Source organism: Ahaetulla prasina, chromosome 1 (assembly GCF_028640845.1).
Source record: "Ahaetulla prasina isolate Xishuangbanna chromosome 1, ASM2864084v1, whole genome shotgun sequence".
NCBI lineage: Eukaryota > Metazoa > Chordata > Lepidosauria > Squamata > Colubridae > Ahaetulla > Ahaetulla prasina.
This window is the reverse complement of record NC_080539.1, coordinates 269,621,903-269,642,198: the sequence shown is the minus strand read 5'-3', so window position 1 is coordinate 269,642,198 and position 20,296 is coordinate 269,621,903.

Sequence of the window (20,296 nt, the reverse complement as noted above, 5' to 3'; positions counted from 1 at the left end):
GTACATAGGCCTCTTTGATTGCCTAAATTTTCAGGGACGCAGTGGCTCAGTGGCTAAGATTCTGAGCTTGTCAATTGAAAGGTGGGTAGTTCAACAGTTTTAATCCCTAGTGCCACATAACAGGGTGAACTCCCGTTACTTGTCCCAGCTTCTGCCAATCTAGCAGTTTGAAAGCACGTAAAAAATGGAAGTAGAAAAATAGGGACCACCTTTGGTGGGAAGATAACAGTGTTCTGTGCACCTTTGGTATTTAGTCATGCTGGCCACATGACCACAGAGATGTCTTTGGACAGCACTGGCTCTTTGTAATGGAGATGAGCACCGCCCCCTAGAGTCGGGAACGACTAGCATATATGTGCGAGGGGAACCTTTACCTTTATTTTCATCTACCATTAGGAGCCATCATGGCATAAGTGCCATGCACCTATCTTTTCCCCAACATCTGAGAAAGCAACTTACTGTACTTTTGGAGAACAGGGTGCATCTTCTTCTTCTTCTTTTTTAAAAAAAAAACTACTTTGTGTCATTTGACTGCATATCAAACCTGCAAATGGATCTCCTCCACTAAATTCTGTTGTGAAGAGTTTTGGAGTGGTCAGGCAAATTGCAACCTCCTTTTTAAAAAGTAAGCAAACTTTATCCTTTTCTGAATTTTTGCTGCAAATGGATACAAATGAACTGATGATTTCCCTAATTAAAAAGGACTGTATATAGGGAGAAGGGAACTAAACTACACTATGCAGTTTTGAAAGTGGTAAATCATATCAAGTATGTTTATAAGTACCATAAAAGAGATCAGAAGTCGCTTTAAGTATCTTTAGCCCCTTTTTCTTCACATTCTATTGTTTTCAGCTCTTGTTCCTTTATACTTCTTTTCTTCTACTTTTTTCTTTATCTTTTAACTTTGTAAAATATATATATATATATAAAGAAAAGTAAGCAAACTTTGATCATCTGAAAACCCAACTAGCAAAATGCTTAGTTAAATCAAAAGAACAGACCTGTGTAATACCTACTGTGTTAGAGAGCTGGTGTGTAAGAAGCATCTGGACATAACCATGAGGGGTGATGATTGCCATACATGTATAGAGAAAATGGCGTGATTGTCGGTGTGCTCTGAGGGAGTTATAACTCCCAGAAACCTGCAGAGAGACTTATTGCCTAAGACCTAATTAGAGCTTCATGCCAACATTACAAGAAATCTTAGGAAGATACAAAGTTGAAGAAAGAGACAAGAGTTATATCTGCTGCAGATAAATTTTGTAATTAAAAGAGCAAAGGAATGACTGCAAGCAGAAAATGTGGAACTTCTTTGTTAAAAGAAAAAAAAATGAATTTCTGCTAGAAACAGGGTTCAGTTGTTTGTATTTGTTGTGCTTCCAAAATGGTTTAAGTCTGAGTGAAAATATATTTTTGTGGATAATTTTTGTAAAAAATGCATATGTCCATAGATTTATAGTCAAAAGTCACATATTCACATGTAAACAGTAACTATATAAAGTAATTAGATCACATGTTTAATAGTGGGGGGAAAAAGAAATAAAAATTGGTATCCTAGAAAAAAAAATGCATGAACCCATATCTGCTTGTAAAATTGCTTATGAATTATAATTTTAGGAAGAAAGAATGAGATACTATTGAATCCATGCTTATTTACATTTATTTATTTTAATAATTATTATACTGCCCAATTTTCTAGATGCACATTGTGAGACAGTGTGTACATTATATTACTAGCTTCCGGAGTATAAAATATAATATAAGGTGCCAGCCTGTGCTTCTAAATTACAATAGCATCTTTTTCCTATTCTATTTGCCTAAAAAGCACTTATATATTTACTTGCAGTGAAAACAATGACTACTGTGTTTTTAAATATGTGCATATTGTAGACTATTGTTCCCCAAACTTTTTCCTTCATTAGCCAAAACACCTTATCAGAAAGTCCTTTTTACCCAGTCTAAATAAAACACTTTAAATTGATTTAAATGTTCCTGTTGTGATTGAGTAGTGGGTTTGCGTGTCATTATGTAAAGGAAAAAAAAATCTCTACCCAATTTGGAGCAATTTACCCGGTTTGGGAAGCTCTGGTGAAGACCTTAGTGGTGTGATTCACACTCTGATACAGTACTGACTTCAGTAAGTAGGCAGTGAGCTTTTTCATCTTTGCAAACCCTGTCTATCAGTGTGCTTGGGAAAATGCTTTTGTGTCTCATTCTTCTGTTAGAAATAATTGAGGTGGATTCAATGAGAGAAAGAAAGGCTCCATTCTCCTGCTCTTTTAAAAATCTAGTTTGCTCTTGTTTGATCCTCTGGCTTTTCCTGAATCCTGACCCTTTCATCCCTATTTTCTGTATTTAATCTATTTGTCAGACTTTTGTATCGTCCTCGTTAGTCTCTCTCTGTTCAGTCCATTAGGAGTCCTTCAGCTCTTTCACTCCTACTCTTTTCATTTTCCCAACTCTCTTCAGAATAAAACAAAGCAAAGTTCCATTTGTTTCATCTCTTTGTCTATCTTCTACAAGACGGTCTTCATTGCATGGCTAAAATTGGGGTAGTCTAACCTTGTCAGCTTACTAGTAAATAAGTCAGATGGCCCATTAAAATAAGTCGGCAGTGGCTGGGTGACTGTTCAGTGTTATAGGTTGTGAGTTTTTTTTAAAGTTTCCAAAAGTTTTAATGTTTAATCTGCAATGTCTACTCTGGAAGGCCCTTTGCAGATTGCTGTATTGTCCTTTCCTCTTCTATGCTACATCTGCTTTAAAGAGATGCAGGGAGAATATTTCAGAATATTATGGTGAAATGCTTGAAGCTATCTGTCTGAAACTTGAGACTGTTAATGTTTCTATCACTCCTTCTGTTTTCATCTCATCTGCCAAAAAATGAGGCAGCTGGAGGCATTTTGATGCTTTCCCATTATAGCCTATGATTGAAAAATTTTCAAATCAGTTTGAATTGTTGCCTTTCACATTTATATCTTAAATTTGACTTAGCTTCAACTCAGATCTTTGCAAATTTGCATACGTGCCACTATTCTCTATGACAGAGATCCATTGTGTCCGTATCATTTTCCTTCTGTTTAGGGATAATATCTGCTCCACGGGAACATCTCTGACATCAATACAATTGAATGTGTCCAGAAATATTTTACAAGAAGAGTTCTCCATTCCTCTGAAAACAATAGAATACCCTATCCCACCAGACTTGAAATCCTAGGCTTAGAAAACTTGGAACTCTGTCGCCTTCGACAAGACCTAAGCTTAACTCACAGAATCATCTATTGTAATGTCCTTCGGGTTAAAGACTACTTCAGCTTTAATTGCAATAATACTAGAGCAACTAATAGATTTAAACTTAATGTCAACCGCTTTAATCTAGATTGCAGAAAATATGACTTCTGTAACAGAATCACCAGTGCTTGGAACACTTTACCTGACTCTGTGGTTTCTTCCCATAATCCTAAAAGCTTTAACCAAAAACTTTCTACTATTGACCTCACCCCATTCCTAAGAGGACCATAAGGGGCGTGCATAAGCGCACAAATGTGCCTACCGTTCCTGTCCTATTGTTTTTCTTTTCTTCTTTCTATATATATATATGCTTATACCTCCTTATATTTACCCATATATGTTTATATACTATATAATCTTTTGTATGATTCCTACATATATTGTTGTGACAAAATAAATAAATAAATAAAAATAAATAAACATTTTCCTGGCTACAGAATTACAGAATAACAGAATTGAAAGGGACTTTTGTAGTTTTTTCAGTCCAGCTCCCAGCTCAGCCAGGAGTCCCTGTACCATTCCAGAAAAATGATTGTCCAGTCCCTTCTTAAAAACCTCCAGCGATGGAGCAGCCACAGCTTTGGAAGGCAAGCCATTCTACTGGTTAATTGTTCTCACTGTTAGGAAACTTAGTTCTTGCTTCTCTCCTTGGTTAGTTTCCATCCATTGTTTTTTGCCTTACCTTCGGGTGCTTTGGGAAATAAGTTGATCCCTTATTTGTGGCAGTTGTGGCAGTTACATCCTTGCAGTGGTAACCCTCACTATTACTTCGCATCCCCTTTAGTTCCCCAAGACCCAGAATTTAATGCATAGAAGTGGAGATTCTTTGGAACCCATTTTTTCCCATAAAAACATCACAATAGAAATATCTCTAACATGTATAGCACTGATGGTGGTAGAAACTGTGCAGTAGCCAATACTTGTAATGTTAAATAAATTAATCTGTTTTACCCTGACTCTAAATTTGCTTTAAATTTGTGCATTTTCCTTGATAGAAGAATGGGCTAAAAAATCTCACATACTTTTAAAATATATTTTATGGTATTATTCTATTTCAAATTTTTCACATTATTAAAACGTTATGACAAAAAATCCAAAATTTTGTCTTCCTTTTTCATCCAATTCTTTTTGACGTACATAAGAATGAAATACTAATGATTGCACTGGAAATTTATTCATTGATTGTGTTCTAATTAATTTATGATGTTTAGAACAATTTTATGGGTTCCTGGAGGCCTCTGATTAGATTTCTTCATTGAAGAAAAGCCATATCAACTGATTCAATTTAAATTGTGTTTAATAGAATTTATTCTCTAGTAAATAAGTTTAGAATTGTTGGCTTAATTGTATCAGTAAGTTAAAAACTATTCAGTGAATAGATCTCTTAATGACATAACTTAGGGATGAACAGTTCACCACAAACACAGAAGTAGGCCTTTGTTTCAAAGCCACAGGAGTGATTCACACACTAATAGCAGACCATTCACCATGCCTTATAGACTAGGAGGAGAATTAGAACTTCCTCAGCATACCCTTTCTTTCAAGGGATACCTTGTACAAGATCATTACAATAAGTTGCTGCAAATCAGGCTGATTTTTCTAATGCAACCCACTCTGTTGAGCTTTAGAATTATTGGCCATGTTTTCAAAGATGACAATTCCTTCCATAGGAAAAATAAAAATGGAGGTGCTTTAAATCTTCCTGCCCAAGACTAGAAATATAGAACTTAAAACATTGTGGAATCATAAAATACAAAACCATATTAACTTTATAGCCTTGCACATGAGGAAGTTTTTAATAGGAAATCCTATTTTAAAACCACTGAAGACAAATCATTATGGGTAAAGAGGGAAACACATATAATTTCAGATAAATTCAATACAGCTGATCTTATTATAGTTATTACTTCCTTCAGTAAAAGTATTAGGCTATGTGTAGTGAGGTTGGGAGAGACTTTTGAGAACTCCAGATTGAATTCTCCTCAGTAGGATCTTCTCAGTGTTAGAGGATTTGGGGAATAGGTGAAACCTAGCCTGTTTTGGGATATTGACTTTGACTTTGCTTAATCAAAGAACAGTATATCTGTGATGTACTGGATCTAACTAGCAAATCAGAGAGCTGCTAAAACTATGTATCCAAGTGGCTATTAATAAAATGCATTTATTTTCTAGTTGATGACATACAGGCAAATACATTAATTTGGCTTCAGGCTAAAATTGATCAGAGTTATGTTGCTTATGAAAATCAGTATACAAACAAGTATCATATTTAGTAATAATTAAAATAATGGATGTATGGAAACTAAACCTCTCACCTAGTGGTAGGATTCAAATAATTTAACAATCGGTTCTCTGCCCTAATGATTTCTTCCAACAACCAGTTCACCAAACTGCTCAGAAAGTTAACAACCGGTTCTTCCGAAGTGGTGCGAACTGGCTGAATCCCACCACTGCTCTCACCCAGTTAGAAGCCTGAGAAAAGCATTATAGAGGCTGGGCAGTAGAAGGAATCATAAATGGTTTGGATTCTAATCTTTAAATATGGTTTGCTTTTGAATTACAGCTTTAAGTAGTATTCCTTCATTATGACTCCCTAACTTTTCTTCAATGAAAACTATTCATCAAAAGTTCTTTAAAAGTTGTCTGGTTGGTTCCACTGCTTATTACTATTATGTGGAATATTTGGTGGACATAGCTAAGGCTAATGTTATTTCTCTATCCTACTCAAAAGCAACAAATTATGTGAAAGTTTCAGATGATTAAATCTGTGATGAAGTTAACATTTATAGACCATGTAGTAATAACCTTGTATTAAGGAAGTTCGTGAAAAATATACCTAGAATATAAATCGGTAAACAGTGTAATTTAACACATAAAATAAATAAAAGAGGAATGGATTAATTGTGGATTTGTAAAACTAAGAGAAAGAGAAGGGTAATGTAATAGATTTGAATGAAGGTGTTCTGATCTCTTGTAGTGGATTTGATAAATACATGCAGTAAAGTAACAATAGAGGTTTAATTATAAATGAAGGGCCTAAGGTTTATATCAGAAAAAATAAATTTATATTGTCTGGCTTGTTGTGGCTGTATTTATAAATTTATAAATATAAATTTATATTGTCTGGCTGTACCGGGATGCCGGCATCCACAGCCACTCAGTCTTGGAAGGGTTGAGTCGAAGCCTGTTTTTCCCCATCCAGACCCGCACGGCTTCCAGACACCGGGACATCACTTCAATGGCTTCGTTGGGGTGGTTAGGGGTAGAAATGTACAGATGTGTATCATCAGCGTACAGATGACATCGCACCCCAAAACCACGGATGTTCTCACCTAGCAGCTTCATGTAGATGTTGAACAGGAGAGGCGAGAGAACCAACCCCTGTGGCACCCCACACATGAGGCGCCTCACGGCCGAACTCTGCCCTCCTGCCAACACCGTCTGCGACCGGTCAAAGAGGTAGGAGGAGAACCACCAAAAAATGATGCCCCCCACTCCCAACCCCTCCAGCTGTTGCAGCAGGATACCATGGTCGATGGTATCAAAAGCCACTGATTTAACTCTGTGTGTGTGTGTGTGTGTGTGTGTGTGTGTGTGTGTGTGTGAGTGTGTGTGTGTGTTTAGAAATCAATAAAGGAAATTAAACAAGGAATTTCCGCAGAGTATATGGAATTAACTATAAAAGTGACAAAATTATTTGGAATGACATTAAAGTGAAAGAGTATTGGAGGAGTATTTTAGAGATCTGTAACTGAATGAAAGTAATATGTTGAGGAGTGAAATTGAAACAAATGTTATAAATGCTAGAATCCAAGAAAAATGATGAAAAGCAAGTCATAAATATTGTGAAAATGTTGAGAAATGGCAAGAGCGTATATGTAGCTAGTGTAACTGGAGAAATATTAAAATATGAAGTTGTTTACGTTGGAGTGCTTATATAACTAGTTAATATACGCGTGAAGCTACATCAGTGCCTGGTGGCTGAAGGAATGCCATTATTTTTCTCCTGTACAAAGGGAAAAATAGCAAGAATGAATTCAAAGGCTAGAATAGGGAAGCTGATTCTCTTTAACATATGTGAGAAAGTGTTTGGCAAAATTCTAATTGAAATGTTACAAAGAATAAGAATGAACAAAACTTGAAAAGTGCAGCTTTATGTTAGAGGTATGTTAGAGGTCTGCAGACCAGATTAGAGTTCCTTCATCTTTGTATACAACCTGTTTACTTTCTGCTGCGAGATATGCTTGATATTATAAATTGGCAAAAAGTCTGAATAAGGAACAAATTCTGTGGGAACTAAGAGGGATTTTTATAGGTAGGTCTCAACGTACAAAAGTTTCCTTAGTGACCATTTGAAGTTACAACAGCACTTTAAAAAGTGACTCATGACCATTTTTCATACTTATGACTGTTGCAGCATCCCAGTGGCCATGTGATTTACATTTGACTGCTTGATCACTGACTCACTTTTCTGAATGGTTGTAGTGTCCCAGGGAAGGAGGTGGTATTCAGCCGGTTCAGACTGGTTTGCCTGAACCAGTAGCGGAGATCGCGGGTGACCCGTTCGGCACTATGCTGTCCTATTTAGCTACATTTTCAAGGCCAGGCGCATGCACGAAAGGCCGCACATGAGCAAAGCGCATGCAAGGAAGGCCAGGCACGTGCGCAGCGCACGCACAGAGAACCGGAGGTAAGAATATCTGAAACCCACCACTGCCCGGGGTCATGTGGTCCCCTTTTTTGACCATCTGACAAGCAAAGTTAATGGAGAAACCAAATTCACTTAACAACCATGTTACCTATTTAACAACTGCAATGATTTGCTTTAACACATGTGGCAAGAAAAGTCGTAAAATGGGGCAAAACCCACTTAACACTAGAACAACTTGACACAAGAACAGTTTTTTTCCTGAACACCATCACTCTGCTAAACAAATAATTCCCTCAACATTATCAAACTATTTACTAAGTTGGCATTACTATTAATCTTCTCATCGTTCCTATCACTCATCTCCTCCCACTTATAACTGTAACCTTGTTGCTGGTATCCTTAAAATTTATATTGACTGTTTCCTAATATGATTTGATTGCTTATTTGTTCCCTATGACAGTCATTAAGTGTTGTACCTTACGATTCTTGACGAATGTATCTTTTCTTTTATGTACATAAATTTAACATAAATTTTGGGCTCAGTTGTGGTTATCAATGGAGGACTACCTGTATTACTTTCTGGATTTTATATCCAAGACCTTATCTCTAGATTTATCAGTCCTTTTTTGATAAATTACAAGACTGCCTTTACCAAATTTAAAGGCTTTCTGAGTTGGATAGCCTGAACCTGTAAAGCAGACTTTAATACTTCACTTAGTGCTGACAATCCTCAACAAAAGCCACATTTGCAATATCAAGTTAAATTTGGACATTCTTGATTCATTCAGGAATGAACATTCAAGATCACATTCTCATCCTGCCAGATCTATATGATTACCTCATCCAGCTGTATATATTTTCACTTGGGATGTTTACATTTTGCTTCTTCAGTGGTAAATGCATGATGACAACAAAGTCCTGCATATTATAGTTCCACTTTAAGGACATGGGTGGTAGGTAAAAATATCAAAATAATATTAACTATATACTCCAAACATCTAGAATAAAGTGTTAAATTCCCGGTGATTCAAGAGAAGCAGCAAAGAACCAGTGACATAACTGGCCCTGTGCCCAGAGGTTCTTCCTTTTCACACATTATGTAATTATCTCACCCTTTCTATCCACCTGTTTAATCATTACATCATTTTCATATATTATACCATTCAGAGAATTCTGAACTACATGCTGATTAGCCAACACTTTGATGCATTTCCAAAGATCCATATTTTAGGGGCAAGCAAGCGCAGACCTGTGCGAGTCACTGGGAGTTTTGCTCAAGGATGTAAGCATTTTTAAAGTTTCCAGCTCTGAAACATTTGCAGAATATAGCAGCTGTCAGTATTTGGCAGCTTTAAGAAAAGCTTCAGAAAAATGTATGTGGCTGAAAAGCTTCATGCTTTCAGATCCATTAATAACAAACTGCCAAGACTTTAGGGACAACCTGAGCTTTTCCTAGGGTGGCGCAAACAAAGCAAGCAAGTGAAACATTAAGTTGGTGAACAAGTGTGACAGACTAACAGATTTTTCTAGGAAGGTTCACGTGAGATAGCTGAATTACATGTAAAATATCCAGGCAACCTTTTTATTCCAAATACAAAGATGTTGTTGGAATAGCAGTTGGAAAATATCACCACAAACACTGACATTATTGTCCTATTACCTTAATTCTGCTTCTAACTATTTCAAATTTAGGCCAGTTCATTTTTCCTAGAGGTTGCATTTACAGTATAGTGGTATGGTGACTTTTTCATTATTTTCTATGTCTATTATTTAGACAACCCTGCCACTCCATTATAGTTTTTAAAAAAATTCTCATCTGTTCTTTTTTCTCCTCTCCTCCACCCAGGAAAATGCATGCAAAATTCCTCTTAATCTTAAAATCCTTTGGACTTCAGTAGAATGGATTTTTTGGTTAAAGATAAACCATTGCTGAAAGTTGTGGTCTCCATACTACTATTCTGAAGTAAGGAGCTTCCCTAATTCCCTTTAATTATTTTTTATGGAGCATTGGTATTTTTTATTGGTGATGAAATGTGACTTGTGATGAAATAGAAATAAATAGTTAAGGTGAAAAGCAACCAGGGTGCACTAAGATATCTTCCTTTAACTGTGTATCAGATGATATTTGCCTGGGTAGCAAAATCATTAGTGTGATGGAATTTAGTAACTGGATTCCCAGAAGAGAGAGGCTGCATTCCAGAGGAATTCTATTCATTCATTCCAGTTTTATGTGTGAGAGAAAGAAGGTGAAGACAGTCCCTCCCGAATAGTTCTCAGAGTATATACTGTACTAGTAGAGTGCTTCAGTTTGGCAAAATTCAGTCTATATATGTGGAACAATAAAAAAAAAACTAGCTTTAAAGAAAAATAAGAATATAGTTTTCGGAGATGTGATACAGTGGTTCTGAGATAACATCTGACAGTCCTTCAGAACTCTGGGATGTAATCCATCGGGTCCCGATAATTTATATTCTAAGTTATTGTTATTCGACAGAAATCTCAAGTCATTTATAAATAGTAAATGGAAACTGCTGCTGAAGTAAATACTTATCCCCTTGCAATTCTCTGTATATGGTCCATGGAAATAGGAGTAGGAAGAGAATGAGCAATCCAATGTGCAAATCAAAGTTTATAGTAACTGTATTAACACAACTAGAACCTAACCCGGGTTAGGGGCAAAAAAATTCAATCACACCAAAACCTGTGATGAGATGCATATAAACCATTCAAAAATTCTTGAATAGGACTGAAATGGAAACAAATGTGTTTATACAAATGAGTATTCCATCTACAATGTATTTAACCATAGATAAATACTGAGTTTTTTGACTTACTCGGTTGCCTCCGTGCTCTTTTCCATCCTCCTAAATTTGGCATACTGTTGAGGAAAGTAGGTAATATCTTTCATCAAAGATTATAATTGATCGTAGCTCATTAAAAATATGATACAATGGTGACAAAGCAGATTGAACAGTTGTTTCGGATTTACACATTTGCTAACCTCTATATCAACTCTGAAGCTGGCCTGACCGAGGCCATATTGGAGGCTTCAGTGTTGCCACAATGGTGCTGAGCGATAGAATAGAGATAGCTGGGTTTTGTAGCCAAAACAAAGTAGTTTCTTCTGAGAACCAAGGACATTCCTACAGGTAGCTGAAGAGAGGAGCTGTGAAGTTTCCAAGCAACCAGATAGCACCTTGATTGGACCATGTGACTGATTGTTGGGGCAAGCGGGGGGGGGACGAATTTTACTTTTAATTAGGTGAAAACCACAGGAACTTTTAGAATCAGTTTTCACCAGCTGCTGCCAATATTATGTATCCAATAAACTTGTTCTTTGAGGAAACTGCTTGCTTCACAGTTCTGTCTGCTACGGGTGTATTGCTTGGAACCACAAACCTGAGAGATCACTGCCAAGTAAGCACAGCCATTTGTTGTGTAATGGCACCTTAAGAGGTTTTGAAAGCCTGTTCTGTCTAAGTGAATTGAAATGCATTCAAGTAGTTAATACAACTGCTAGTAATGATTTGGGCATATATATTTTTATTTTGCCAGTCATCTGGAGAATTCTAATTACAAGTAAAAGTTCAAAAGAAAGTTGTTACAGATTGTCATGACTTCAATCTAGAATGCTCATAATCTTTTTAAGCAATTAAAATCTAATGAATCTATTCATTTTACAAACATGAAGCTTGGTAGATCTCAAGCATATCCTGGTGGCAATCATTGCTTTTCCTGACAGATAATACTCAGCTATAGTAGCTAAAGTCAGTCAACCATGAATTTGGAGAGGGAATCCTGCTGGAAATTGTAGCCTTAACATTTTAATAAAAATGTAATTTGGTACATTGCTTTTGACTGTGATAATTATATAAGTGGAAATAATTCACAGAAAGCAGCTGTGGGTCTTCATACTAGTACAATTATGCGGCAAAGAGCAGAGGCTTTATTAAGTGATGGGTGTTGTGAGCTAAGACATGGATTTCCAAACTTGTCAACTTTAAGACTTGTGGACTTCAACTCCCAGAATTCCCCAGCCAGCAGGAGTGACTGGGAAATTCTGGAGGCTGAAATCCACAAGTTTTAAGATTGACAAGTTTGAGATTCCTGGACTAAGAGAAGCTAAAGTTGATCTTACGTACTTCAACAAACTAAGGATGATGTAAAAGAGTTGGGTGTGTTCATCTTGAAGGAATGGCAATTTAGAGACAACGTGAGACCCAGAGTCAAGTACCTGAAGGTCAACTCAGATGGAGGAGAAAAAGTTATTCTCTATTGGTCCAGAAATTAGAACCCCATCCATGTGTTTCCTATGTTCCAAAATACATACCCACCATATTATTCTCTTCATGGAAACAACATTACGCAAAACACAAAAAGGAAACAGAAAATCCTAAGAAATTAAAAGAATTTGAACCAGCAACATTCGCTATATCTCTCTACATCTTTCTGTTCTTGAAATTGCCCTTTCATCACATCAATGTACAAGTTCATATTGAGCCTGTTCAGTAAGAACTATCTGTGGTGTAGAATCCATTTATAGCTCAGGATAGGATAGGATAGGATAGGATAGGATAGGATAGGATAGGATAGGATAGGATAGGATAGGATAGGATAGAATAGAATAGAATAGAATAGAAAACAGAATTGGAAGGAACCTTGCAGGTGCTCTAGTCCAACCCCCTGCTCAGGCAGGAAAGCCTATACCATTTCAGACAAATGGTTGTCCAATCTCTTCTTAAAAACTTCCAGTGTTGGAGCATTCACAACTTCAAATTGCTCCACTGGTTATTTGTTCTAACTGTCAGGAAATTTCTCCTTAATTCTAAGTTGCTTCTCACCTTGATTAGTTTCCACCCATTGCTTCTTGTCCTGCCCTCAGGTGCTTTGGAACATAGCTTGACTCCCTCTTCTTTGTGGCAGCCCCTGAGATATTGGAACACTGCTATCATGTCTCCCTAGTCCTTCTTTTCATTAAACTAGACATACCTAGTTCCTGCAATCGTTCTTCATATGTTTAGCCTCCAGTCCCTTAATCAGTGGTGGGTTGCTCCTGGTTTGCTCCAGTTCTGTAGAGCCGGTAGTAAAAATCTTCTAACGTTTGGAGAACCAGTAGTAATGGCTGGCTGGGCACACCCCCAAACTGGTTCCACAATCATCAGAGGTTGTTGTTGTTTTTTACTTTTAAAAGCATCTTTTCTTCAGCCAAAAAAAAGCTTTTAAAAGTAAAAAAAAAACTTCTGATGATCGCATGAGCAGGGATCATCAGAACACCTTAAAAGGTGTTTTTTTTTTAACAACCTCTTTGGCTGAAGAGGTTGTTAAAACAAAAGGTTTTAAAAGGCTCCTCTGGCAATCCCAGCTGAGTTAAAAGCTTCTGGGCAGCGATTAGGCAACTTCAGCAGGGATCGTCAGAGGAGCCCTTTAAAATCTTTTTTTCCTCTGGCCCACCCAATCCCCCCTCCTCATTTACCTCATTACAGCTTCTTTCAGGCTGGCAAAGCCATGCTTTACATCAGTTGCATCAGCTAGCAACTGAATCTGCCTGCCTGGAATCCATCTCCTCAGTGAGCAACTGCTTTGCTGGCTGAGGAACTCTGGGAATTGAAGTCCACAAACCTTAAAGTTACTAAGATTGGAGACCCCTGATATAAAAAATATAAATAAAATAAAATAATAAAATATTTTGTGCAGCTGAGATTTGGTGTGTTTCTGTAGTGTTTCACTCTAACTATACAAACACAGAGAATCTCACAAAGCTGTATGTGGCATGTTGTGTGTGTGTGAGAGAGAGAGTCTGTTGTGTTGTGTGTGTGTAAAGTGTGAAAGTTGGGTTTTGAGCTTTTTGTGGCTGTGTGAAGTTCCTACTTGTTGCAGGGGCCATTTTGGGTGAAGTGCAGCTGTTTTTACATTGTGTGTGAGTCTGTTGTGTTGCGTTGTGTTGTGTGTGTGTGTGTGTGTGTGTGTGTATGTCCCTTCGCAAGGACTTGGAGGCAGCTCTTCTGAGGAAAAGAGGAGGCGGCAAAGCTCTGGCTGTCCCCCGGGAGAAATCGCCCTGTCTCTTCAGCATTGGTCATGTGACTGAATGGGCGTGGCCAACTTGATGTCATTCACAGCCCTGAGTGACTTCAAGTTGGCCACTCCCAGTCACATGACCACCAAGCCACGCCCACCAAATAAGCCATGCCCACAGAACCGGTAGTAAAAAAATTGGAACCCATCCCTACCCTTAATCATCTTTGTTCCTCTTCTCTGCACTCTTTCTAGAGTCTCCAAATCTTTTTTACATTGTTCTTGACTAAAACTGCAGTATTCCAAGTTTGGCCTTACCAAGGCACTATAAAGTGGTATTAACACTTGATTCTATTCCTCTGTTAATGCAGCCTAGAACTGTGCTGGCTTTTTTGGCAGCTGAAGCACACTGCTGGCTCATATTTAAATGATTGTCCACTAGGACTCCAAGATCTCTTTCACAATTTCTACCAGTGGTGGGATTTAACTGGTGTAAGCGGTTCGCTGAGCACACACTTCTTGCATGCATAGCTCACTTCACTTGCATGCACGCCAATCGTTAGAAAACACCATTAAAAGCAGTGTTAAAAGTACTAAAAACAGCGGAGGCACAGCAATCCACTCTGCCACACCTATCAGCTGGGCTTCAAATGAACAAAATAAAGATAGGTATAGCGCAGGGGTGGGTAGGCAGGCCCAGATGATGGTCAGAGTGAACTGGTTAGCTCTCAGCTGATCATCGGAGCAACTGGCTCACCCAAACCAGACCGAATAGGCTGAATTACTGGTTACTACTATTGAGTGAGGTTCCACCTATACTGTACCTGTGCATTTGGTTTTTCTTGCCTAAATGTAGAACTTTACTTTTTTCACCATTGAATTTCATTTCGTTAGATAGTGCCAAATGTTCAAGTCTGTCAAAATCCTTCTGAATCTTAAACCTATCTTCTGAAGTGTTGGCTATTCCTGACAGCTTGGTGTGATCTGCAAATTTAATGAGTTCCTCATCTATCCCCTCATCCAAATCATTGATGAAAATGTTGAAGAGTACTGGGCCTTGGAGTACCCCACTGCCTACTTGGGGTACTCCACCGTATACTTCCCTCCATGTAGGTGCAGCTGAAGCTGTTTGTATGGTTCCACTTCATTCTCTGTTGCTGCTACTGCTGCTATCTTTCAGGAAGTAATATGCAACTTATTTGATGATCAAAATTAAACATATATCTATCATTCCCCCAAAAAAATTGGAGGTGAAAAACGTACCAAGAATGGAACTTTCCTGTATGTACAGTATTGTGTTTCTCTTCCCCAAAAATGCTGATCTGGTCATTTCAGGAAATGTGTTCATGATATCACATAATTTTAACTTTCAGAATATCATGAATTACACTTGAAAGAGCTGAATAGGTAGATTTCAGCAGAAAAGTGGCTTATCCTTCTATTGCATTCTTTTAGGCAAGACTACATCCTGTATAAAGATTTTCAGTGCTTTAGATTCCCTAGTTCTATCTGCCTTTTTCCCGTTGTTTTGTGTTCTTGCTTTTGGGAATACTTTTTCCTTCTATATTTTAGTGTTTAGTCTTGTACACTTATGAGTTGGAACATAGGAATTATTAAATAATGTTTATTGTAAGCTATATCTGATCCATCTTTGATGGAGAAAAGGAAAAACAACCAGGCGTAGTTTATAAACTACAATGATTAATAATTCGGAAAGGTACTTGTTTGCCTTTCATCTCTTTCTTTTTTTTAAGTAAGTGTGTTGCATCACCTTAGGAACCTAAGGAGTCTTTCCATTTGATCCTGAATTTCATAAAATAATTCATACAATGATCTATTTTTCTAAAACTATAGTTTCATGTTCCCTGGTGAAGAAAGTCAGAACAGCTCTTTCAAAAATGAAACATTTAAAAAAAGCGGTGGGGGGGGGATAGTTTTTTGACCAAAAGTGATATGCTATTACCCTACTGACAAGCTCTGTTGGATAGTCTAATTATTTTGGAACAGAAATTAATATAAAGATGAGTCATTAAGAGGCCACTTTTATTCTTTTCCATTGGTATTACAGAAAATCTTGCCTCATAGTAATTCCCTGCCAATACATCACCCCTCTAATAAATAAAGAGGCTTGGGGTTATCAAGGCAAGGAACACCAACCCAAACCTAAGCCAGAAAATCCAAGCCACATGTGACAGGAAGGCATGCTCAATAAGTGGACAGAAAGAGGGAGGGAGGGAGGGAGGGAGGAACAGGAGCCTGAGCAGAAACCATGGGACAACTGTAGGTCTTTCTCCTTGGGGTCTGATGCCAATTGCTACCTGCCAAAAGGAAAGAATAGGCTGTACAAAAAAAGCCACACACAGATCATAAAACAAAATTTATCTTTAATCTGTAAGTGTCAACAGCAGTACAAAATATGGAGTGATGGTGAATAGATTAAGGGCAGAGAGGACAGTCTTGAGGTAAATGAGCATAAATAGGCAGTCGTATAGACACTCCCCTAAGGGTTTAGACCCCCTTATCATGGCGTATATGGCATCACCCAATGATGACATGTTAAACATACCAGGAAAGCACCTTGTGCAAAAAGGGGAAGAGGAAGGAGAGGAAGAAGGGGAAAAAGAAGAGGAAGAGGAAGATGAGGAAGAAGAGAAAGAAACAAATATCCTCACAAAGATGTAAGTAAGGTGCCAGCGTACACCAGAATATATGATATAAAGAAAGCGTCTTTCCATTTTGTTTTTTATATTCATTTCTGAGGCAGAGAAAACTCTAAAAAGTACCACTGAAAAATTATTTAATATTTAATTTACCTCACGTCAATACTGCACAACAAAATCCAATAAGTCTGTTTATGCTATGAAGCAAAGCTAAGAATGATTTTTCCCTCTTAAATTAAGAGTACAGATATTTTTATTTTTTTAAAAATCTAAATCCTTAGCAAGCTTGGTTGTCTTTTCAAACTGCTTCAAGAGGAGAGTGTGTGAGAGATGCGATGGCAACCTTTTCAGTTCGTTTAAAAACTTTACACTGGACTGTACAAGATTTTTTTCCTTTTTTGATAAACTATTTACATTTTCGGACTTTTAAAACATATTCAAAGCAGCAATAGACACTAGGGTTTTTTTTTTCCTTTACATGCCCAAATCATTACCAGCCCTGGGCTCAGGTAGGTACCTGCACTTTGTAAAGAATTTGTACAAGAAAATCTACCAGTTTAAAAATGGACTTATGGGGTGTAAGAAGAGCTTTGAAAGAGCCACCCCCAAGAGAACCAAAGCATAGTACCTTGACATGGGAAACCTCTGAGGTCCCCCCCAACAGCTCTACACAAAACTTTACACTTTGAAACAGCAGCTAGCATTGTCAGTCCAGCATGTCAGTGAATTGTGCTGATTAAATTAACATAGATTACAATTTCACAATATACATCACAATGTCAGGAAAGAAAATGGGTTACAGTAAGTAACAGCTTATAAGCTCATTTTAGGGTAATAAAACATTTGTACATGGCAAATACAATAATGGATAGAAATATTTAAACATTCTAACATTTGCTACAGGAGGAGACGGGGGGAAACCTGTGCTTTTGAGAAAGCAAAACACAAATGACAGGAAGACAAACGGAGAATGTGGACTAGCAGTACTGCAATGTGCAGTATACAAACAGTTAAATAGTTTGCACATTCCCCAAACTTTTGAGAGCACCAAGGAGCTCACTTGGGGTTTCCTAAGAAAGCAGAAGTTATAAAGCAAGCAGATCACTGAACTTCTTTCGAGCTTTCATATTATCATAAACACCAATGGGGTAGTTTTCTTACAATCATGCTAAAGTCACTCTTCTCTTTACACCAGTGAGCTCCCTCTGAATACTTTCCATTAGCTTCCAAAAATTAATTTGGGATGTTATAAAAAAAAAAAGGGGGGGGTGTTATAAAATCCAATGACAAAGAAATCTAGCTGTTTTTTTAAAAAAAAATCGGTATATTTTTCCTTTTTTGATAAACTATTTACATTTTCGGACTTTTAAAACATATTCAAAGCAGCAATAGACACTAGGGGTTTTTTTTTCCTTTACATGCCCAAATCATTACCAGCCCTGGGCTCAGGTAGGTACCTGCACTTTGTAAAGAATTTGTACAAGAAAATCTACCAGTTTAAAAATGGACTTATGGGGTGTAAGAAGAGCTTTGAAAGAGCCACCCCCAAGAGAACCAAAGCATAGTACCTTGACATGGGAAACCTCTGAGGTCCCCCCCAACAGCTCTACACAAAACTTTACACTTTGAAACAGCAGCTAGCATTGTCAGTCCAGCATGTCAGTGAATTGTGCTGATTAAATTAACATAGATTACAATTTCACAATATACATCACAATGTCAGGAAAGAAAATGGGTTACAGTAAGTAACAGCTTATAAGCTCATTTTAGGGTAATAAAACATTTGTACATGGCAAATACAATAATGGATAGAAATATTTAAACATTCTAACATTTGCTACAGGAGGAGACGGGGGAAACCTGTGCTTTTGAGAAAGCAAAAGACAAATGACAGGAAGACAAACGGAGAATGTGGACTAGCAGTACTGCAATGTGCAGTATACAAACAGTTAAATAGTTTGCACATTCCCCAAACTTTTGAGAGCACCAAGGACCTCACTTGGGGTTTCCTAAGAAAGCAGAAGTTATAAAGCAAGCAGATCACTGAACTTCTTTCGAGCTTTCATATTATCATAAACACCAATGGGGTAGTTTTCTTACAATCATGCTAAAGTCACTCTTCTCTTTACACCAGTGAGCTCCTCTGAATACTTTCCATTAGCTTCCAAAAATTAATTTGGGATGTTATAAAAAAAAGGGGGTGTTATAAAATCCAATGACAAAGAAATCTAGCTGTTTTTAAAAAAATCGGTATATTTTTCCTTTTTGATAAACTATTTACATTTTCGGACTTTTAAAACATATTCAAAGCAGCAATAGACACTAGGGTTTTTTCCTTTACATGCCCAAATCATTACCAGCCCTGGGCTCAGGTAGGTACCTGCACTTTGTAAAGAATTTGTACAAGAAAATCTACCAGTTTAAAAATGGACTTATGGGGTGTAAGAAGAGCTTTGAAAGAGCCACCCCCAAGAGAACCAAAGCATAGTACCTTGACATGGGAAACCTCTGAGGTCCCCCCCAACAGCTCTACACAAAACTTTACACTTTGAAACAGCAGCTAGCATTGTCAGTCCAGCATGTCAGTGAATTGTGCTGATTAAATTAACATAGATTACAATTTCACAATATACATCACAATGTCAGGAAAGAAAATGGGTTACAGTAAGTAACAGCTTATAAGCTCATTTTAGGGTAATAAAACATTTGTACATGGCAAATACAATAATGGATAGAAATATTTAAACATTCTAACATTTGCTACAGGAGGAGACGGGGGAAACCTGTGCTTTTGAGAAAGCAAAAGACAAATGACAGGAAGACAAACGGAGAATGTGGACTAGCAGTACTGCAATGTGCAGTATACAAACAGTTAAATAGTTTGCACATTCCCCAAACTTTTGAGAGCACCAAGGACCTCACTTGGGGTTTCCTAAGAAAGCAGAAGTTATAAAGCAAGCAGATCACTGAACTTCTTTCGAGCTTTCATATTATCATAAACACCAATGGGGTAGTTTTCTTACAATCATGCTAAAGTCACTCTTCTCTTTACACCAGTGAGCTCCCTCTGAATACTTTCCATTAGCTTCCAAAAATTAATTTGGGATGTTATAAAAAAAAAAGGGGGGGGTGTTATAAAATCCAATGACAAAGAAATCTAGCTGTTTTTTTAAAAAAAATCGGTATATTTTTTCCTTTCTAATATGGGATCACAATACATCAACCATTCACAATATATCAACCATTCAGAGAACAAAGTAGTAAAAGGTAATGGTGGCGAACAGAGAAAAGAAAAAACGAAGTAAAATGATTTTGAGAAACAAAAGGACGTAAGTGCTTTTATGTTTTTAAAAACATCAATTGAGGTCATATGTTAGTTTTTTTAAAGGTCATGCTTAAGTGCCAACTTCAGTCTTTAAACATGCATGCAACATTGAGAAGTTCTGAGAAACCATTTTTTTCAATTGAAAATATGAAATACTCTTAATACATTCTACCAGCTGCACTTTTGAACAGTTGTTGGCACTGGCAATCTTATCCAGATATACATACTGTTATGTATAAGGTTCTGCTGAAGCTTCAGTTTAAAACATGTTTTGGACTTGAATTGAATGGCTTCGTTGCTTCAAAATATACACTGCTGAAAATTCATACTGCCTAGACTTCATCTACCTGCTCTGAAATA